We start from the raw sequence: 23,519 nt of genomic DNA, 5'->3' as shown, positions 1-23,519 counted from the left end.
CTTTGGCCTGGACTTAACCATGGGTAGGGCAAATAACCTCTTCAGAAGGCTCAAGACTTTTACACTTATTAAAGTCTGCTCATAAAAAAGAGACTCCAAAGCAAGCAGTGGTGCTCAAAGTGAAGATCTGGGAAAATAAATGGCCAAAGCTATCACGCTGTGACAGCTCTGGCAAACCTTTGCACAGTTTTGTAAAACAAACACGCGTGATGTTCTCTTCTCTGCATCGGTCTTTGCATTAGAAGCTCATACCTAACTCAGAGGATGAATAAAATGGTTCTCTCTCTCCCTCTCCACATATTTACTGAGCACATACTGGTGAATTAAGTGCCATCCCTGTGCTGCACCACGTCAGCCACGCTCTGTCAGCACACCCAGCCCCTCTGCAGCTTTCCTGCCTTCCTCGAGGTGTGTGAACCACAGGAGATGGAGATCACCCCAGCCTGCTCTGTGGGCTTCATATTCCGAGGAGCTAACTTCTCTGGATCTCAAGAATCACAGAAAATAAAACAACTGTCTGTGGGCTTGCTCTGCTTTTCAGAAAGTACAAAATGTGCTAGTGGACTCTGGTAACTGAGAGTGCCTCCACTGGTTCTCCACACCAAGATTTGAGCTTCCTTTTATGAACCATTTGAGGCTTTTGTGTTCAGCTAGGAAGATATTGAAAACTGAGAAAATTTCACTGTTTTGGCCCCGTGGCCCAAGGAGGGGGTGGTGATGATAAAAAGCACTGGCACATGTCAAATCCAAGTGGTACCAGGTCTGACTGGTGGTTTAACAACTGGCCCAGAGCAGTGTTAAAAGTAAGAAAGGAAATTACAGCATTATTCATTAATTTATGCTTATGTATGTTTTGTTTCTCTCCACACACACACACATGATATTGCTCATATATATTGTTCATCTGGTAAGGAAGAAATAAAAAAAGAAATTGATACCAGTCTGCATATGTGTTCAAAAGCTTAGCAAATTCTCCAAGCTCTGCTGGGGATCAAATTTCATGAAACTGCAATAAAAAAATCCTTTTTTACCTTGTCTTTGTGTGTTCTGAGGTGGGTTTGTAAGGTTTGAATTACTGGGTAATAACCAAGAAGTCTCCTTTTCATGAGCCTGCAGCTGGGAAATGGACAGTTTAATATTAATGGAAAGAACAAACTCTTCTCCTTTCTCCCTCCTTTCTTCTCTGCACTTCTGCTTCATCGTTTCCTTTTCTGAGGTCCCTGTCCTGGAACTACCTTTGTGGAAGTCCAGGTTGAACCACAAACCAGGAGTAGAGCCCAATTTTTAAATTTTTCACTTAATGACTGCAGTGAGAGTCAAATGACACCAACTTGTGAACATTCAGGATAGAAAAAAATGCACTTCATTGACATATCTGCAATTATTTATTTAATGAAGAAACTAATATCACACGAATCTGCAGACTTCCCCTCTGAAATACTTAATAAGTGCCCTGATATCAGCATGCCAGGGGAAAATATGGGAATATGGAAATAATTACTCCTGGTGATTATCTTGTAAGAGAAGAAAACTCCTAAATGTTTGTTGAGAATTACTTGGCACAAATGATTGAATAGAAGTAACCAGCACCACCAGTCTGTATTTTGGTGTATATCCACTTCAGGTCCATCCTGGCTTCACTTCCAGACACGTTCAGTGAGAAATGGAAGTTAAATACCAAGGCTGAGCACATTACCACTTTTTAATCTTTACATTAAAGTACTTATTCATATCCTTTTCCCCTTAAGCCAAGTGCTGGGAATTCGGTGTGATGGATAAGTGAGGACAACCCCAAATCAGGGTCTCCAGGGACAGCTGGGTCTAAGGTAAATATAAAGTTAACTCTTTTTTGGGATTTCTGTCACAAAGGGGCTCTTGGCACCCAAAGGGCTGTGGGAGCCTGTTGAGAGAAGTCATGGGACTGAACTGAGAGGTGAAAAAGGCTTTTTTGCTTCTCCATTTCTGGGAATAAATGGTATATGTGAAGAAAACAACCAAAAAACCCCCAAACCTTTGCTGATGACTTCTCTGCTGGTTTTTGAGCTCTCCTTCCTGTGTCTAATCTTGTTTTTTAGGGAGCTGAGCACAGGGAGCTCCTCTGACCTGTCGTTGGGTCCCTGAGAGGTCTGTTCACACAGCCAGAGCTGTCCTCGGGGCTGAAGGCCCTGGGCTTCTCCCCAGGTGGCCTGTCTGTCCCAGGAAATGTGGTGCTGTGGTGGGAATGTGGGTGTGTGAGGAGGAGCAGGGACAGTGACAGAACCAGGGGATGTCCCAGGGATGGGGCAGTGACAGAACCATTCCTGAGCACCAGGATGCCTTAGGGCTGTGAAACACACAGAGCCTTCTCCCATCTGTTCTCTCCTCAGCTCTCCACATACTTGGCGTGGTGTTTTCCTAGGATATCTGAGCGAGGAGGAGCCTGAAATCTAAGGTGAATTGTGTTATTTAAAATATCCTTCTTTTATGGTCCAAATTTATAGCCCAGCTTCATGAGGCTTGCCTGACCTGTGGTACCCTTTTTCCCCTGGTGATTTAGACGTGGCCTTGAGAAGCAGACGGGTTTTAACTCCTTCCATTTCCTTTCATGTTCTGCTTTCTTCCCCCCTTCATTTACTCCTGCGCTTAAAAAAACCCCACAAAACCCAAAATATTCTTCCATCAGCACAAGGTTTCTCTGACCAGTGCATCCCAAGGTATGGATTTCAGAGAGGGAGGATTTTTTCAGAGTGCATTTTTCATGTGGCTGCTGCTAACAGACAGGGGTTCAGAGCAGGGAGGAGGTGTGGAGATCTCCTCCGTGGCCTGGGAAGGCACCATGTCCCACGATGACAACTCACTCCATTCCAGACACTGACCAGCAAATACAGGGATGTGGAAGAGGGGGGTTTTTTAATCTCTCTCCTTGGCCTGGGGGGTTTTGGCCCAGAAAGAGGCAGAAGTTATATAGAATTCCCAGAATACAGCTGGTGCACCCCTAACTGCATTGGCTGTAATGGGATTTTTTACTGTGCGAGGAATGAAATATCAGGCTCTCATTGTTATCTTTCCTTGTGCAGCTGTAAAGAATTTATTTGTGAGTTTTACAATATCCAGAGGTGGTTCCTTTGTACCCTTTTTCAATAAAGTTGAAATGCCAAAAGTTCTCCAGTTTGTTATTGCTCTCTTTGCCCAGCACAAAGCCCTTATAGCAATCCTGAGAGTGGCATCTCTGCCTGATCATGAACCTCCTCTTAAGGAGACCATCCTGGATTCCCTGCACAGCTGGGAAATCCTTCTAATGCCATTTTTCAGCCTGCCCCAATACCCAGGATTCTCCAGCATCTTGCCCTGGGTGTTTGTGGTTCTGCAGACCTGCATTATTTGATGTGGCCCTGGCAAGAGTCTGGGTCATACTTTGGATTTTAGGCATTCTCTGTTCAGTGTATTCAAATTTCTTAGAAGCCCAGAAGTGTCCCACCTTAGAATGGAGGAAAAAAAAATGTTATTTAAGATTGTGGGGATAAAAATGTTTCACTAGGAGGAGTTGCCTGGAATACCAAGGAATCAGGGAACCAGTTCATTTCCATCTGCCAGCTCATGTTCCTTGTGCCAGCTTGCTCCCTGGTCTCCTTTTTTACCATTCCTTAAAGACTTTGGCCCTGATTTCTTGCTGCCTCAAGAGGAACCAGGATTCAGCAGTGGTGTGGCTTCCCAAGCACTCCACTTTTCCATCCTCAGTCAGTGGCTGCTCCTGAGGATTGTTCTGGGTTTGATACCATGGGTTGAGCACATTTAATCCTGACAAACACAGCCCTTGTTTTTTTTAAAAAAAGGCTGTCAGTCTTAATGGTAACTTGCATATTGATGGAAATGACAAATTATTCCAGCAAAGAAATACACAATAATAAAGAGATTCCATTTATATTAAATTTCTCTTTCTCCATACATCTTTAAAATCAGTTTCAAGAAATATCTATTTTTCTTCCTTTTTTTTTTTTAATTTTTTTTTTAATAGAGTGGGACTTTTTTTCTCTCTTTCAATGAATTTTATGAATCCCCTTTCACCTCCAGAGGTGGTTGTCACGTCTGGGGAAGCAACACAAGCTGAATTCAGCTGTGGCAGGTCTGATGGTGCTGTCTGCTGGGCAGTGAGTTTCCCACTGAAACCAGGATGGTTTGGAACAGTGTAGGACTAGGAATTGCTGCTGAGGAGTAAGGAAACAACACACTTAAATTTTTTTTGAAGGCCACGAGGGAAACAGTGAAGAAAATCTTTCTTTTAAACCCTTCCAGTGAACCTGCCTCATATATATCTATAGATTTCCAACAGGCACTACCCAGCCCTCTCCTCATTTGAGAAGTACTTGGACAGACGGATGTCAGAACAGTAGGGGACTAATAAACTGTTTCAAGGTTCCCAGATTAGGTCTGCTTGGAAATTAAAAATAGATTTATAGATACTAGCGTCCAATCTGAATGTTGTCCCAGATTTCCATGGTTCCAGCGGTATCTGGCTCCTAACACAAACAAAAATGTCATAATTTGTTTTCCATCCTCTCTGATGTCAATGTAAACAATCTTTTGGATGGGTCTGGATGTTTCTCTGCATGAGGACGAAGCCGAACTCTGCAGTATTGTGTGAGTTTATGAGAAACAGAAGGGGAATCTGACAAGCTTGCTGACGTGGTCCAAGCTATCTGAACCTCAGAGAATGTCTTACACAACGAGAAGCACACCAGAGTTAAAGATGTGCGCCACACTCCTTGTTTCTCTGCTCATTGGAAGACAACCATGTCAAGACTTGTGTTAAAATGACCAAAGCAAAGGCCAAAGCAGAAGGCATAGGAATGGCCAATGTTTCACACAATTCACTGTCTCCTGAAGGTATTAACATGTTCCGTGATGATACTCTCTTTATTTCAAGGTTTGTGAGGAAAGTCAGTTCATACAGGGCCACGTGAAGTCTCAGGGAAGGCAAGATTCACCCTGTTCTCCCCTATTTGATTCTATTTCTTTCCCATCTATTCCTGTTCCGTTTAAAAATAACCTGGTGCGTCTTTCCTGGAACACACAGATATATATACACATGTCTATATATATATACATATGTATGTATGTATGTATATACATATGTAGTCTTGGTTCTTGTCTTGCAATTTGAATTTGAATCCCATCAACTGCATTTCCCAAGGAATTCTTGCATTCAGACCCAAGTTACCAAAACCATTTGTTTGTTGCTTGCAAACAATCATTATCTGTTGGCAGAGGACTGGAAGCCCCTTTCTAAATTGACATACTGCAAATATTTTGGGGCTTATTTTTCAGAAGGAGTTCAGGTAAGCAAGGGAATGTGAATGAGTACAGCCTGTCCTGCTTTTCCAAGAGCTGCACTTGGAGTGGGAATTCAGGGGTCAGTGCACCCTGGAACGAGGGATGCTGGAGCTCACCTCGGGCACTGTGGTGCTCCCACCCTTGCCTGCAGACCTGGCTCTTCATTTGGAAGTCCAGTCACTCCCTGCTGGGCTAGCAGTGCTGCTCACCACAAAGGGCTCAGCAAAAGCTGCTGCTAAAATTGCTCTGTGGTCAGTTGTGTTTCTGGGAATTAATTTCCAGGCTGCTGCGAGCAGGTTTATGGCACACTGTCTCTCCTCGCTGCCAGAAGTTGCCCAGGACCTTTCCATGCACGAGCAGCGGGTTTTAAAATATGCACTTGCTTAGGCACATTATTATTCTAAACATCTCGAAGTTATGCTCTCCCTCCTTGTCACCATAGAAATGATTATACAATTACGTTCCCTTTCCTCCACGCAAGGGCTGCCTGCGTGTCTGGGGAGGGACACTGTGGCTCTCCAAGGCACTGAGGAATTACTCCATGGCCAGGCAGGCACCTTCCCTCCACTTCCCAGGACCTGGCAGGTAGGAGCAGCTGCCATCCAGACCAATTTTGGGAGGAGCAGCCAAGGCAGGCTGTGGGCACCTTCCCTCCTGCCTGCAGCCACACACCTGCCTCAGCTTTGGGGTGACTCCTACCTCAACCCATAACACACTCTGCATTCCCTCTTTTTAAACCTCTTTCAGGTTAAATTGTCTATTTCTGCCCTGCTCTCCTCTTTGGTAGTGCTTCTTTCCTATAGAAATAATCTTTTATGGATCTGGAGTTCAGTGTATGGATCTTGAGTTCAGTCCTTAGGACTTTTTGAGTTCCCAAAAAGTCCTAGGGATTCCCTTCTCTGAGCAGCACAACATCCAAGAACTCTGTCCAAAGAATGCCCTTTTCAAATTCCAAACTCTGCTAAGGCTGGTTTGTTCCTCCATGTCCAGAAAAAGTGACACTGAAGCATTACATAAAATATTCTGCTGTGGTTTGACATCTTGTTCTGAAGGCATCGTCCTGAAAAAAAAAGTATTGACAAACAGAGGTAATTTTAGAGAAGGAGCAAAGCAGAATGTCCAGATGCCGATGTGAGAGGATTTATGTTTTTATACATATACAGTAAAAATAGCCTGGTTAAAAGGCAACCATGAGGGTTTGGCAAGGTCCCAGCATTTAGAGGCCATGAGAATACAAACACAAATGGCTTCCACCAGTCAATTCAAGGATATTGCAGCTGACTCCAGTAGGAGCTTCCTGAGGGAAAGACGGATCCTTGGGGCTTACACAGAATAGCTGACTGCAGAGAAAATGGCATAACTAGGCAAACTGTGTGGAAATCAATAATATACATAAGTCATTGAAATAAAGGGAAAACTCCTCACAGTGAACGTTCAACAATGTTCTCAAAGGAAATGGTGAATAGCTCATCCATCAGAACATTTACATCTCATTTGGATAAAAACTGGGATTTTTTCCACATGGATTCCCCTGGTCTCTGCCAATTCCTTGAAAGCTCGTGGGAGCCTCAGTGGGGTTTGGTTACACCTCAGCAGAAGATGAGCCCTTATCCACCCAGTAGAGAAATATTTCTCCTGGCCATCTGCCACCAGAAACCAGACCTCAGAGCTCATCTTGGTCCTTTTCTTTGCATTTCTTGTGCTCTGTCTCTCCTCTCCCTCTGGCTCTTTTGCCCTGCACGTGCCCTGCCCCACCAAACCCCATCCCAGGATGGATCCTCTTCCCACTGCTCCACCCCGCAGAGGCACAGCTGGAACTGCTCCTGCACAAGACCATCTTGCACAGTCTGAATGCACAAACTTGACTCTGTTCTGACTCCTCTCACCTGGTCAGGGCAGATTTGCTCATGCAAGCTGCCAATTTGTTTATCTCTTGTTCAACAGTTAAGCACTGGAAGCCTCAAATCTAAAATTCCCCAGTTTTCCTAAGACCTTTCAAGTCAACTTGCAAAGGCAGTCTTTTATTGCTGGGCTATAAAGCCCTTTACAGAGAGAAAACTTCAAGTCTGAATATTGAAGTAAAGCATTTAAAGTTCCTTTTTGGATTGTGAACCTATTATTAAGGCAGGAATGGGAACCAGTTTTCAGCCTGTCCTCCTCACGGAGCATCCACAATGCCAGAGTCCAAAGTGAAGTCACTTTTTTGGATCCGGCACCGACCACGGAAGGCTTAGAAATGCCACTTGTAATTAAAAACATTGTGCCTGGATCCTTCTGTCTTTATTGAGGTGAAATGGCCACTGGAAGCAATACAAGTTGAGGCTGAGGAACAACAGCAAGCTCTTGTCCTCTGTTTTCTAATATACTTAACTGTTTATGGATGCTGGGGAAGCTTTGTACGTTCTGTACGTTTCAACAGTAAAATGGATGCAATTTCCTCCAGCTCTGACAGTGATTGTAATAACAGCCAGTGCTCTGTGAGGCCAAGCAGAGCCACCTCTCCCTGTCCCCTTCTCCGTGCCATGTGAGATGACTGCCAGCCCCTCAGCCTGCAGAAGCCTGTGAGCTGCTGTCCCCGCTCTCTTGTTGTTTTGTCAGCTTTATCTCCCGTGTTTCTCCTAATGCCTTGTCTACTCTGTGGATCAGAGACTTTGATCTACCCGTCTGGAAGGGCTTAGCACAAGGCAGCCCTGATCCTGCCCCAGCAACCCAACATCAGCACTAATTGCACAGCCCTTTAATTCTTCCAAGTGTTGTGTGAAATGGATGGGCTCGGCCCCAGGTGGTACCCAAAAAAAGAGTTTGGGGTGAGATGTCCCCTGCCTGAGACATCCCTGGGGACAGGGATCCCCCTGCAGTGGCTGCCAGGATCCCCTCCTGGGGGTGGAGCTGGGAAGCCACAGAAATGTTTTTTTCCCCTGTCACAAACACCCTCAGCATCACTGAACTCCTTGCAATCACATCTTTTCAGAGAGATCCCCACTCTGCCATAAGTCTTCTGTGACCAAGTTTAGATTTCCTTCTGATGAGGGCTCCCAAACGTGCTGAATTTGGCACAAAGTTGCTCTGTGCACTCAGCAGACCACAAGGCAGAGGAGAAGTGCCAGCAGCTCATTAACCCTTGCATGCCCTCCTTTTACCATGCTCATTACATCACTTTGCAACCCACAGAGGTACCACAGGAAAGACTTGAGGGTCAAGTGCAGCATCCCAGAGCTGCCTGAGTGAGTAGGAGCAGGGAATTTCATGTGCTGGGATGCAGCTCCTGCACCACCACTCCAGTGCATGATGCATCCCATTTGAACAGCAGCCTTTGATTTTTACCTTTTTTTTTTTTTCCCCTGAAATGCATCTGTAAATCTGGGTGTCACACTCCCCACTGAGTGTTCCATGGCAGAATCCCAGCCCACAGTGCAGGAGTGAGAACCTTTGATGGTTCCTGCTCCATCAGGGGTGGTCAGGGGGCAGCACAGGTGACATCCAGCCCCTGCCACCACCAGAGGAGCCTGGAGATATTGCAGCCTGCAGCAGGGGTGGGAGGGCTGAGAACAGCTCTGATGTGGCACAATGTAATTCTGGCTCTGCCCGTGAATCAGCAGGACCTGGAGAGCTGTAAATCCTGGAGGATGTTGCTCCCTGCTGCTGACGGTGCAGGACATGCCACGCTCTGTGCTGGGGACGTGTTCAGCCAGGGCTCTGCTGGAAGGGCCCTGGATTGCTGCCATCAGAGCCACAAGCTCCTTGGCGAGGTAAAATCTGATGTGACATCACGGGCAGGGCGTGTGTGGTGTGTGGCAGTGGCCAGCAGAGTGACAACACGGGTGCCAGCCCCCCTGAGCCACGTCTCCACGTCTTGGAAGTGCTCTGTGTGTCTCAGCCAGAAGTGCGGGTATTTTAGCCAGTTTTAGCTGAATGTGAGGGTTTCTCTGCTGCCTTTTGGAGCGCAGGATGGAGACAAGGAAGGCAGTAAAAGCAGGGAGTAACTGAGTCTCTGTCGTCTGCAGACAGGTAGGGAAGAAATCACCAGGGAAGTCTGTGTGTTATTACCCAGCTTGGTTAACAAAAAATTAATGTGATTGACACATTCACCAGTTGGAATATGTCTTAAAACATTTTACTGGCAAGATCTGAAAGCCATAGTTGTTTCTGCACTGAGCCAGGGAGCTGTGAAGAAGTTGTGCATAGAAAATGTCAAGAAAGGGCAAAAGGTGCGGGAAATAATGGGGGGAAAACCCCTGAATGTGCTGATAACTCTTTGTCGAAGCACTTCTGCTTGCAAACAGACAGACACACCGTTTGCTGAGGGCTGTGCTGGAGGAGCAGGGTGGGATGAAGCTGGGAGAGCAGGCTTGGAGTGCAGCATCTGCCAGAGGACAGGGAGAGGAGAGCAGGAAGCCAAGGGCACTGCCAGGTGTGGAGCTGAGGAGGAGAGGCTGAAACGAGCACATGGGAGTGCAAGAAGGGTGATCCTGTGCTGGGAAGGAGGAGGTGGCTCCAAGGCTCGTGTCCAGCTCCTTCCCAAGGCTGCTCCCTAAGGTGACACCAAGGGGAAGAAGGATCAGGTTCCTCCATCCAGCACTGCCAGAGTGCAGGAAAGTAACTCCCGACGGGCTGGGAGGGGTGTGCAGGGCTGGAATTCCTGAAATCACACAGGGATAAATGCTCACCACCATCCAGTGGGAGCGTGGATGGGAGCAGGCTTCCCTGCACCACCTCGGCAGGACGGGGATGGAGAGCAGCTCGAGAGCCACTGATGAATTATGGCTTGTCTCCTGCTTGCAGACACTGCCTCAGCATCTGAAGAGCACGATAGAAATCTGTCCTTAATGATCACTGACCTTCAAACAGGAGGGGGAAGAAAGCCAGACCCAACCTGACAATATCTTCCCTGAAGAAAAACAAAACAAAACAAAAAACAAACCTAGCAAAAAAAAAACCCCAAACCCCAACAGAAACCCCCTATATTTAACTGGATTCTCATGGAAGATCACGTGTGCCACAAGAGGATAAATTTGGAGCACTCTCAGTTTCAGAGTGAATATTTTATATAAACAGACTAAACAGTATAGGAAAAATACAGTGCTGTGCAGAACAGCAATGCTCAGTGAGCTAAAAATCCAGACTGGGAAGGAGTTGTGCATAGAAAATGTCAAGAAAGGGCAAAAGGTGTGGGAAATAATGGGGGGAAAACCCCTGAATGTGCTGATAACTCTTTGTCGAAGCACTTCTGCTTGCAAACAGACAGACACACCGTTTGCTGAGGGCTGTGCTGGAGGAGCAGGGTGGGATGAAGCTGGGAGAGCAGGCTTGGAGTGCAGCATCTGCCAGAGGACAGGGAGAGGAGAGCAGGAAGCCAAGGGCACTGCCAGGTGTGGAGCTGAGGAGGAGAGGCTGAAACGAGCACATGGGAGTGCAAGAAGGGTGATCCTGTGCTGGGAAGGAGGAGGTGGCTCCAAGGCTCGTGTCCAGCTCCTTCCCAAGGCTGCTCCCTAAGGTGACACCAAGGGGAAGAAGGATCAGGTTCCTCCATCCAGCACTGCCAGAGTGCAGGAAAGTAACTCCCGACGGGCTGGGAGGGGTGTGCAGGGCTGGAATTCCTGAAATCACACAGGGATAAATGCTCACCACCATCCAGTGGGAGCGTGGATGGGAGCAGGCTTCCCTGCACCACCTCGGCAGGACGGGGATGGAGAGCAGCTCGAGAGCCACTGATGAATTATGGCTTGTCTCCTGCTTGCAGACACTGCCTCAGCATCTGAAGAGCACGATAGAAATCTGTCCTTAATGATCACTGACCTTCAAACAGGAGGGGGAAGAAAGCCAGACCCAACCTGACAATATCTTCCCTGAAGAAAAACAAAACAAAACAAAACAAAACAAAACAAACCTAGCAAAAAAAAACCCAAACCCCAACAGAAACCCCCTATATTTAACTGGATTCTCATGGAAGATCACGTGTGCCACAAGAGGATAAATTTGGAGCACTCTCAGTTTCAGAGTGAATATTTTATATAAACAGACTAAACAGTATAGGAAAAATACAGTGCTGTGCAGAACAGCAATGCTCAGTGAGCTAAAAATCCAGACTGGGCCAGATCTTAGTGATAATTCCCAGTGCAACCTATTCTTGAGTCTGAGGTCTCCTGAGAGATACCTTACATAACAGGAAATTGTGGATAATCACAGAAAATACATCAAAGCCATTTCAGATATTTCTAACACAACATGTACTAAATGTTATTTGAAGGTGGGGGGGGGGAGATGGAATACATGTGCAGATTAGCATTTAGGGTTGTAGGGGTTTTCTGGTTTTTTGGGGGTTTTTTTGTTTGTTTGGTTTGGTTTTTTTGGGTGTTTTGGGGTTTTTTGAGGGTTTTATTTGGTGTATTTGGTTGTTGTTTTTTTTGTTGGTGGTGTTTTCTTGTTTGGGTTTGGGTTTTGGGTTGTTTTTTTTTTTGTTTGTTTGTTTGTTGGGGTTTTTTTCTGTTTTTTTTTTTGTTGTTGGTTTGCTTGGTTTTTTTATTTTATTTCTGAGTTGGTTGGAATATTTCCTCCAGGAGCAGGGTCTGAGGGATTTTCCAGGGCGTGGAGGTCCGACCAGGCTGTGTGCTCCATCCTGCCCGTGTGATCTCCACGGGAGAGCACAGGGAGGGAGCAGGCACGGAGGGTCAGAGGCAGTCAGGGAACATTAACTGCATACATGCATAATTATTACCACAGTGACCTGATGGAAATTTTGCCGGGATTTCAAGAGGCGTGAACCTTCCCCGAGCCCTTTCTGTGTCTGCGGCAGAACAGGAGTGGTAAATAAAGTCGTGGGTAGGTGTTAATTCACCACAGCCCCTGGAATTGCAGGGGTTTTCAGGGGAGGGTGGCTGAGTGCTTTGAGAATGGTAAAGGACTGCACCAAATTGGGTGTTATATCCATGCAATAAAAGGAGGAAAATGCCAGAGTGGCTCTGGCTGCCACCATCCTCACCCTGTATCCATCCACCCATCTCTCCATCTGGGATGTTTTCCTCTGTTCTGGAAGCGTTGTGACAATGCAAAGGTGGGGAAACTCACATTTACCTCTTTTTTTTTGGCGGGTTTCTATTTTCTCGAGGCAGCACAGTGGCGTTGAGCAGCGTGTGCTAACTTAGCCAGAGCTGGGGAACTGTGCGCTGCGGAGTTTCCAAAATATCCAGGAATTAATGGCACAGAATCCACTGCTCCGTGGTTTTATACCAGCCTGCCTCAGTCTAAGGTCAAGCTGGAAAAGTTTCCTGACAAGAGCTGCAGGTCTGAGCCGAGCTGCACAACCCCAAAAAATCCTCCAGCAGAGTGGAGGGGGAAAAGAAAAATAACCCCCACAAATTTAGGTTGAAAACAAAAGTTATGGCAACCCAAGTGCCTGTAAGTTTTGCAATAATCCTCCAGTACTTTTTGCATCCCAAAAGGCTCCAGATGTGACCAGCCACTGCGAAGTGGCGAGTTGTTTATCAGCATCCTGCTCCGCAGACGGGCACCTGTAATTCCACATCAGCAGAATTAAGATATCCAGAGAAAAAACACAAAAACGGGAGGGGAAAAAAACCCAAAAAAACAACAAAACCCGAACCCAAAGCTCTGCGTTTTGAGGCATAAAGAGGGACAGTGCAAAGCCCTGCCTGCCACCCTCGAGGTGAGGTGGGCTCCTCCCGTGTTTCTCTCTGCTGGGTGTTGAGGGTGGCTCTGCCCATGAAAAGAGTGAAAATTAATAAAAACCAGCGCTGCTGCTGAGCAGATGGATTTTTTTCCACGCCTTTAGGGATGGGGCTGCCCTCTGGCCACGGGGTACCTGGGTGTTTAAAAATGCAGAATTTTGGTCGTGCTCCCTTCCTGATCCCTATCCACAGCTTCATTTCTGGTTTGGGGAGCTAAAACTTCCTCTTGATCACTTCTTTCTAAAAATGAGTGCCACCCTCTTCCTCGTTTTTGCAGGTGGTGAATTCAGCTGTTGATAGAAACCCCCAGATAAAGCTCCTGTACTCCAGGGGCAGATCTGTATTTTCAGAAAGTCACCTCCATGTTTGTGTGAAGCACCTGCCAATTAATATGCTTAAAAATATCACTGGAGTTATGTAAGATCTTTAAAAATCCTTCTGCTTCTTGACTCTGCAGCACTTCACCTATGACTAAAAGTCATCAAGCCTCAATGTGCTTTAAAATAAACTCAAAACCCAAGCAGCCCTAATTTAATAGGAGCAAGGAATTATTAACCCCTTCCTCCTGTGCAGGATTATTCAAACCTGCCCATGTAGAACAGATCTTGTCTGGCACACCCAACCATGGTCCCTTAAAATATGACATTCTTTTAAACATATAGAAAATTATGTGTCTTCTTCCATGAGTGATGTATAAAAACCATGATAGCCAACATTTTATTTGGCATTGGAACGATGATGGCTGGGTAAACCCCAAGCTCAACACACCAAACCAACTGCCCGGGGTCATTCTGATTACCCCATCCTTTACATTTCTAATTTTTTAAAAAATAAAAGTCTATATGGAAATGAACCTCCAGGGGCAAGTTGTGGCAAATGGATTTTTTCCTGGCTTTGAAGGGGGGAGGTGAATGATTTTGGGTGACATGGGCGTGAGGAGTTACAAACACAACGAGCATCAGGGCTGAGAAAACGTGCTGCTCATGGCAGCTTTAAACACATTTAAACACAGTGGGATTTGTGTAATATACATATTAAATCCTTCATAGCACTGTTTAGTATACAGGGTGCTAGAAGTCATAAAGGTTTTCTCTTTAAAATTACAGAAATTCTGAAAGTGATACGTGGTGTTTTCCAGGAGCTGATCGGGCTGCTGCCATTAATGAGATTTTTTTTTTTCCCTCCCTTTGTGAGCTCTGGATGAGGCTTTAAGGCAAGGCTCATAAATAAATAAACAAATAGATAGATAAAGCCTCTCCTTTCTCATTTGCTGCCCACTTAGAGATTTTTTAGGGCTGGAGCTGTTGTTGCTCTCCAGGTAGCCAGGGCTCCTCCTGCAGCCTCGCAGCTCCAGTAACCCCAAATATATTTAGCCAGATGACTCGATTCCCTCACCACAAAGATATGCGAGCAGGAATTGTTGTCTATCTTGTAAAAGCAGCGCTACACTTGTGCATGCATGCGTGGGGCTGTTAAAGGTTTTACAAGGTGCAGGGGAATGCTGCTTATCTGGGGCTGGGAGGGATCCCAAAAAAAACCCCAAAAAAACCCCAAAATTCCCTCCCTGGGCTCCCCATGGAGGGCACAGGACTCCCACAGCCTGCACCCAGAGGTGAGCGCTCGGCTCAGCTCCGAGGGAAGATTTAGGAGCAGAGCCCGGCTCCATTTACATCATTAAAATCCTAATGAGGCTGTAAATCAGGGTGAGAGCACGGCGGAGGTCGATGGGGTTGGGTGGGTTTAAGTGGCTGGGGAATTCCTCTGGTTTAGGTGGAAATGCACAGCAGAACCGGCCCGGGCGGAGCTGGAAGGAAAAAGGGGTTTCAGGTTCTTCTCAAGATCTGGAGGGAGCAACAGCCACTACCAAAATCGAGTCAGATTGCTTTGCTTCCTTCTGGAAAGAGACAATAGTGAAAACGTTTGCTGCCCTAAATCACAGTGGTCAGAAACAATTACATTAAACTGGGCTGAAATTGCTGACAAAAGTCTGAAATTTTTTTGTTTTCTGACATATCCTTGATAGGACAGCAATTAGAACTACTTTTGTATTTAGGTGGAAATGCACAGCAGAACCGGCCCGGGCGGAGCTGGAAGGAAAAAGGGGTTTCAGGTTCTTCTCAAGATCTGGAGGGAGCAACAGCCACTACCAAAATCGAGTCAGATTGCTTTGCTTCCTTCTGGAAAGAGACAATAGTGAAAACGTTTGCTGCCCTAAATCACAGTGGTCAGAAACAATTACATTAAACTGGGCTGAAATTGCTGACAAAAGTCTGAAATTTTTTTTGTTTTCTGACACATCCTTGATAGGATAGCAATTAGAACTACTTTTGTAATCTTCAGTTTACAATTTTCTTCAAACTATTAACCAAACCTCATTTATTTCCCAAAATACACAATTTGGGAACACGATTACATTGCTGGTACACGTTGGTACACAATTACATTTTCCATTACTTTCCCTTTCTTAAGCAAGCTTCAATATTTCAAATATTACATAATGTGGAATGATCTGGAAAGGCATACATCCACCGAGAGATTTGGTTTGAATTTGGAGTTTTAATTAATGCTTTCAATTAGTGCTTCAGTGCAAGAGGGCCCAGGTTAGAGGGTGGAGAAGGCAGCCCATCCCAGTGCAGACCACTGGTTTCAGTGGGATCCTCCAGCTAGCACAGCCCGTGGAAGCAGCCTCTCCTCTGAGCTGCAGCCAACTTGTTTTTCTGTTCCTTAAACAGTCCTGCAGCACTTGCCAGGAAATGCAAGAAAATAAAATGACTCACTGAAACAGTAGTTGTTTCCATTGGAAATTATTAAAACAAATGGCAATGTTATCATATATTAACTTTAATATTAACGGTCTGCAGCACGATTGTTTCTGATGACGAGTGGCAGCATCTCAGCAAGGACCATTTTCTCTTAAAAATAATATTAATGTGAGCTGCTGCAAGTGGCGAGGTTGCCTAATGCAGCAGTGCTGACACAAGACATGGAATGACAATCCATGGACCATGGAAAAAACCCACTGTCTGCTGAGCCAAGCTCACATCTCCAACCTGCACAGCAGCAAATCCGTGATGGAATTGTGGGGCTCTTTGCTCACAGGCACTGTTAATTCCATATACCACCACTGATATTTGTGTTTTACACACACAGGATTATTTTTTTTTTTCCTCCCAAAACGTGAGGGGAGTGGCTCTAAAAGACAAAATTCTAGATGAGGTTTCAAGGCTGCAAGAGAGAATTTGCACATGGAGGATTGCACTGAGCAGAGTAACAATGCAATTATTACAGGTTTTTCCTCTGTCACGATCCCAGTCCAAATTTCTCAGGTTCCTTTGAGAACTGTGCAAGATCTGCTCCCTTGCATAATTTGATCTGCCCAATGATATCACAGCACTTCCCAGTGGCTGGAATACAGACCTTGGGAGCAGCTTATGCAAAGGGCAGCATCCCAAGGATCTGTGAAAGAAAGGAAGAGAAAGATCTCTATGGGGTGAGGTTTTTTGTTGGGTTTTTTTTTGTTTGTTGGTTTCGTTTTTTGGTGTTTTTTTGGTTTTTTTTTGTTTTTTGGGGTGTTTTTTTAGTTTTCTTTGGTTTTTTTTTTTAATTATTATTTTCATGTTTCTTTTTTGTTGTTTTTTGTTGTTTTTTTTTGTTTTGGTTTTGGTGTTTTTTTTTGTTTGGTTCTTTTTCTTTTGTTTTGTTTGGGGTTTTTTTTGTTTTGTTTTGTTTTGTTTTTTTTTAAATTTTTCAAGCACTTCTGAAAATGCCTAATATCTGGAACTGCTGGGAGTGATGGGGCAGATTTGTGGTGCCCTCCGAGCAGCTGCTGTTTAACCAGGAGCTGGTAAACCAAACTGAACATAACCCCAGGTGTGCACAGACCCTTCCTGACGTCATGATTGCGTCATAAAACACACATAAAAACCAGCAAGGCTTGCAGCCAGGGCTCTGCTGGGAGCACTTGCGTCTGGCAGCCTGAAATATACGTGAAATTCCTGAATTATTTGCTTAAATTGTGCAGTTTCTGTCAACAATCCCAACAGCAAACCTATTAGCTGAAATATTCACGCAAAGTAAACAGAAGGAACACAAACGTGGCCAAGTCAAATTCAGGTTTCTGTCTTGGTAAACACTTGTGGGAGCGTTTTTGGAAGCACATTTCTAGCTCTGCCTTGGTCTTCCACAACTTCCACACACTGGTCTTTACAGAATTAATAAAAATAATTAATAAAAGTAAATATTGAAGCGTGTAAAAGTATGTGAAAGTGTGTAAAAGTGCATTTGCTCCCCAAGAACAGCAGAGGAATTTTTATAACAATACAAGGAGACAAAGCAATAAAGCCAGGCATGAGTCTTGCCCTGGACCCAAATTACCAGTTTTCAACCCCAGCCCCTTTTTTCTGCTTTCTCCCCCAGAGATGCCCAAAAAGGTGCAGAAATAATCAGAAACAATCAGGTTACCCGAGCTGGTTTGCTCCTGAAGCACACCTTGTGTCCCCTCAGCCTGGCTGTGGGAGCCTGCAGCCTGAACTTCCCCTCCCTCCTGCCCTGGGCACACCAGAAATTGGGATTATTGGGTAAAAGTGTGGCTGGAGTGTCAGGAAGGGTTTTTTCACCCCCAGCCTGACACTTTGCAGCAGTTTGTGGAAGATGAGGAAGAGATGGATGGGAGGGCACTCCAAGGACACATTTTTGGTGCCAAAAATCTGGATTTTCCCCGGCTCTGGTGCCTGAGGGAGGACACTCCAATGGCAGGTTGCCTCCTAGTGCCACGCTCGGGAAGTGACTGAGAGGTCAGAAACCACCAGCGCCAGGGCAGGTGTTTATTTCACCCTGCATTCCTCACCTCAGTAACGTTTACTGCCTGCCTTTGTGAGTAGATCGTAATTTCCAAATTTTCAAATTTCAAAAGTTAAGTCCGCTTGAAAAAATGAAATCCTAAAAAGGCGGTTTTGTCCACCACAAAAAAAATTTTGTTTCTGGTTCCTGCCATGAGTTAAACACCTGTTTGATGAAGTTTGGACCAGGGACATTCTGCATGGGTTTGCTTTTTTTCTTACTTCAAAATCTAGTTTAGCTCCATCAACCATTTGTTTTAGGTTCTGGTGCAACAAACCATCACATATAGGATGAGAAAAGGAAGGAAATATTTGTCCTAGTTCCTTTCCTTTGTCTCCTGAGGATGTCTTCTAGAACACAACTCCTCCATCCTCACTCCAGAGATGAGAGCCATCATTTCTCCATCTCCTTGCTCCCTTGGCAGAAGTAAACCCAATTTTCTTTAATCTCCCACCATTCCAAATCTTCCAGAGAGAGCAGTGGAGCAAATTTCACACCTCACACAATTGCACAGGCATTTTGGGCACGCTGACAACGCCCTCCTCAGTTTGTATTTTAGGTAAGGAGTACAATTTACAGGGTATTGAGCATTGGGATCTGCATAAAGGAATGTTTTTGTGTTTTCCATCTCCAGCAGGCACCTGAGGAAACAGCAGAGGGTCTGCAGCTGCCCTGGGCAGGGGCTGGGGTGCCTGGGGCAGGGCTGGGGGGGTCTGGGAGTGGGAGTGGAACAAAGGGGCACCACCAAGGGGTCACCCACCTGAGACCTGCCAGACAGACACAGAGCAGCCTCGACTGAGCATCCTCACCTGAGCATCCTCACCTGAGCATCCTGAGCTGCATCATCCCCACTTGAGCATCCTCACCTCCATCATCCTCACCTGAACATCCTCATCTGAGCATCCTTACCTGGAGCAGGCTCATCTGCATCATCCTCACCTTCATCATCCTTACCTGCACACACTCACTGGAGAATCCTCACCTGGAGCATCCTTACCTGGAGCAGCTTCACCTGAGAATCCTCATCTGCATCCTCCTCACCTGCATCATCCTCAGCTGAGCATTCTCACCTGAGAATCCTCACCTGAACATCCCCATCTGAGCATCCTCACTTGCAGCATCCTCACTGCACAACTTCACGTGGAGCATCCCGACTTACATCATCCTCACTTGAGCATCCTTACCTGAACATCTTCACCTGAGAATCCTCACCTCCCCCTGAGCAGACCCTGAGGAGATCCAACCCCTCTGCATCCCGACTTACATCATCCTCACTTGAGCATCCTTACCTGAACATCTTCACCTGAGAATCCTCGTGTGCACCATCCTCACCTGCATCATCCTCACTTGGGAATCCTCACCTGGAGCATCCTCACCTGAACATCCTCACCTGAGAATCCTCACCTCCCCCTGGGCAGACCCTGAGGAGATCAAACCCCTCTTTCTGCGAAGCCTGACACAGCACAGGGAGCAACGGGAGCCTCAGGAATCCAAAGGAATTCGTGTTTATCCACGGAAGGTCAAAACCTACCCCAGATTCTGCTTTCAGCTCAACGTGGGGAGGGAGCTGCTGAGGTTCAGCTCTTAAAAAAACCTGTAATGAAATTGTCTGTTTGACTCTCTCCTGCAGGATTCATTACTTCCCCAACAAACGCAACATGGCGTAACAACATGTTTGTATTGTGACTTCACTAGCTTTTGTTATGTATTTGAGATATAATAACGTTCTATAATAGTTCATGGCAGAGTTATTTTTAAAATGTATAACAGTGACAGCATTCAGACATATTACAGACTTCATTTGAATGAGAAAAAGTTTATGATTCACTTGCCTTACAGAAATTGTATTTTACTGTCATTATCAAAATTACATTATTTAAGTACTGCACGATTTTCATACCAAATTATCTTTTCACAGAAAAAAAAAAAGTCACTGTGGTAAATTACAGTGTATTAAAATTCTGAACACCATTTTCATATTACATTACAAACATTCTTTGTGCATTGTTTCTTCTGCTGTAGCTTTGCTCTTTCATCAGATATAACCCAACATGAGATGCACAAAACTGGGCTGAATGGGGGAGAATATACAGGAGATGCTGGTGCTGGGATCTGTTATGCTGAATGTCAATATTAATCATCTGTGTTCCATTATTCTTATCTTTCCATGGACTTTTGGGCTATTTTTTCAGGTCCAGGATGTTACCAGTGTTTTTTTGGTAAGTGTGGATTAGGTCATTGTGTTAGGGCTGGAATGGCTGAGAGGGTGAAACCGAAGAAATGCAGCAAAAAGCTGATTTTTCTGGGGTTGTGAACAGTTCCCAGCAGAAATCTGGAAGCCTCTGCCCACCCTGCTCAGCCCCAAGGCCTGGGGAAGGGGATGGGTTTGGTTGCTGGAACTCAGGGGTGGCTCTTCCTGCTCCAGGGGGGTTATTAGTGAGGAAAAGGAGGCTGATGGCAAGAGGAGGTGCTGGCAGCCCAGCATTTATTCTGTGGCCCCATGAAAAATCAGGCAAAAGCAGAACTCATGTCACACTGACTGCAAAACCAGCAGTTTCTCACACACACCTGAACCTAACCAGACTTTTTTGGTATTTATCACAAAAGACTTGGAGTAAACAGATTGTCACCCAGTGGTTAAAGTGACAGCCTGATTTCAGCGGTCGCAATTAAGGATTAATTAATTAATTACTTCAGAGATGACTCAGCAGCTGAACAAGCTCCTCACACGGGACATCCCAGCCCCAGCAGGGAATTCCATCCCTCTTCTCCTTCTCGGTTCTGTGCTGGACTCTGGGACAAGCTCCACTCCTTCCACCATGACTATTTGTCTAATTAGTTCTATTATTTGGGAAAGCTGCTCCATCAGCCAGAGAGAGATCAGTGGAACAACCATGGCAGGTGTGGAAAGGATGCAAAGGGCAGCACAGGATGGGTCTGTGGAGCAGGGGACTGAAATTGTCACCCCACGAGAGCAGCACAAGGAATTTTGTGGGGTTTCACTCAAGAACAAACCCAAGCCTGCTCCCAGGGAGGGAACGCTGTGCTGGAGCAGGCTGGGTGGGCTCACAGGCTGCGGAATACACTGAATTTCAGAGCAGCAGCTCCAAGACTGCACAGAGTGCTCCTGGCCTCCCCCATCTCAGGAGAAGCTCTGAAGCCACTGCAGAGCCAGAGCTGCACCTGCCAGGAGCCAGCACAGCATTAGGGAGGGCAGGGCAAGCCAGGGATGGACAGGGAGCAGCAGCAGCCTCCTGCATTTTTAATCCTAATGTTTGTGATGTCAGGTACTGAGCAGCGAGTGTAACTGGGAGCAAGGTGAACCTGCTGTGACTGAGCCCTGAGGAGCCCCAAAAAATGGTGAGATCTGGCGTTTAGAGGGGAAAAAAGGTGGTTTGCCATCAGGGACAGCCCACCTGGAAAAATCACGTCCTCTCTAGGGAGGCCCATGTGTTGGTGGTGGAGGAATTAATTCCATTTCTTCAGAGCAGAGAGGGAAAGAACATGATGTTGGGGAAGGGGACATATTCTGGAATAATCTATACACACTGTGTAGTGTCCACGCACTCTTCCTTTTACCTGCTATTAATGTTATGACTATAAATACTATAAATGAAATAAATTCAATATATAGTGTTACTGTGCTGCCCCAAAATCCTCATCACCACTGAAAACCAATTCCACAGCACCAGTCACATAAAAAAATCATGACTCCCATCCCAACACCATGGGAGATATGTTATGTTCTAGATTCTAAACATAACCCAAGCTGTAATACAATTCTATAGGAAATACAGCTTTTCAGCATGCATAAAACAGGATTTAACTTCTGGTGATTTAGGATGCATTCCAATCCCACCATCCAGAAAGGCCAAACATAATAAATGATTGTTGAGGAAGAGGTATCACGTTATCTGTCGTGTCCACAGCAAATTATAAACCTATTCTAAACCACAAATGCTGGGTTCTTAATCAAAGAAAACTACTTCCAATAATTTAGCTGCAGGTTTTTATGTATCTGTGAAGACGTTCGCCAGTTGGAAGGATGATGAAATGTTTCCAGGAGATCAAATGTTATTTAAAAATTCATATTGCTTGGGATTGTACCGGCAGGCCTTTTCATTCCCCTTCAGCGTGAGGGCCGTAGCCAGAAATAAAAACACAGAAAAGTGTTTTTTTTTCCCACCTGGATGATGACATCACGGGGCGGCAGCAGAATAGCGCAGGTGACAGCGAGATCCTTCATCCCAGCCACGGCAAGGCTGGCCTGGGGAAGGGGTCCCTGGAAACAGCAGATAACGAGCCCTGAGCAGGGATAATGGGGCGATCAGAAGACGTGGAGAACGTGGGTTGGATGTCATTAAAATCTTCCTGACAGCGAGCTCCATTGTGCCGCGGAATTATCCCGGCGGCTCCAGCGGGAGCGCGGCCAGGGAAGGTCTCAGGTGCTGATCCAGAGCCCACGCACCTGAGGGAGCCCTCAGAGGGCCCAGCCCGGGGTGAGCAGCGCAGGTGAATTCCCCTGGAGCCGCAGAATTCCCAGGGATTTCCCCAAAATGCTGTCAGTGGTTGTGAGGGGCTTCCCCAGGCAGGCAGCGCTCCCGGGCACAGCTGAACCCCACCAGAGGCTCCAGAGGCACCTTCCACCTGCTGCCAACCTAAAACAGCCATAAAAATCCCCAATTCTGGCTGAGCAGCCGGGTAATTTCACCAGTGGAGGAGCAGGGATACAGAACAAGGCCACGCTGGATGTTCTTGCAGCCCAGGGAAGCTGCAATTGGCATTGGAAATCCCAGATTTCTGCTTTCCTGACATGGGCAGAAAGTCAGGGGAGCTGCAAGCCAGGGAGCACTAGGCACAGCATCACACACTTGAAGCAAGTGAGGAAACAGTATTTTTCCCTTTTTTCTTTTTTTTTTCTTTTTTTTTCTTTTTTTTTCTTTTTTTTTCTTTTTTTTTCTTTTTTTTTCTTTTTTTTTTTTCCCCCCCATGCACGTCATGTATAAACTGGAGATTTCCCCTGTTAAATAAACTGGATCAGGTGGGGGCTGACAGCCCTCCTGACAGACAAAACCTGCAGGATTATCAGCTTCAGCTGCTACCTGGCTCCAGAAAGGCAGCAGGACTGAATCTTGGTGGGAAGTGCCCCTGCACAAATAATCTCACTCATATGTTGCTGGGTAGGCACCAGTACATTAAATTAAATGCACTTTGATGCTGAAAAAACAGCAAAGTACCACAAATGCCAAATGCTAAAAATCACATTTTCCCAAAAGCAAACGTGCTTCTGCCCCTGTGTGAATCCCCTACACCTGGGTGTGTTTTTTCAGCCCCTCACCCAGCCCTCCAGGCTGTCCCTGTGTTTTATGCCCTGCCACTCAATTTCAGATGCTGATGTGAAAATTTCTGTCTCCCAGTACAGTTTCTGTTGCTGGTGGGAGAGAGGAAGGGGCTCATCCATTTTTATCCATTACTACATTTACCATAATCAATGAAATGTAGAGATCTGCAGCACCCATCTGGGGCTAATAAAACCAGAATAAATAAAGTTCCTGTGGTGTTTTTAAATTTTTTTTCATGGTAAATTTATTAAAACCTCAAAATCTGTGTGTGGGGAAAAGTAACTGCACACCTCCTCAGTTTTTAACCTGCAGCACCTGCTGGAGAGGGTTTGTCCAGTTACTC

This window comes from Passer montanus, unplaced genomic scaffold (genome assembly GCF_014805655.1).
Source record: "Passer montanus isolate IOZ18808 unplaced genomic scaffold, ASM1480565v1 scaffold97, whole genome shotgun sequence".
Classification (NCBI taxonomy): domain Eukaryota; kingdom Metazoa; phylum Chordata; class Aves; order Passeriformes; family Passeridae; genus Passer; species Passer montanus.
This window is presented reverse-complemented; position numbering follows the sequence as displayed.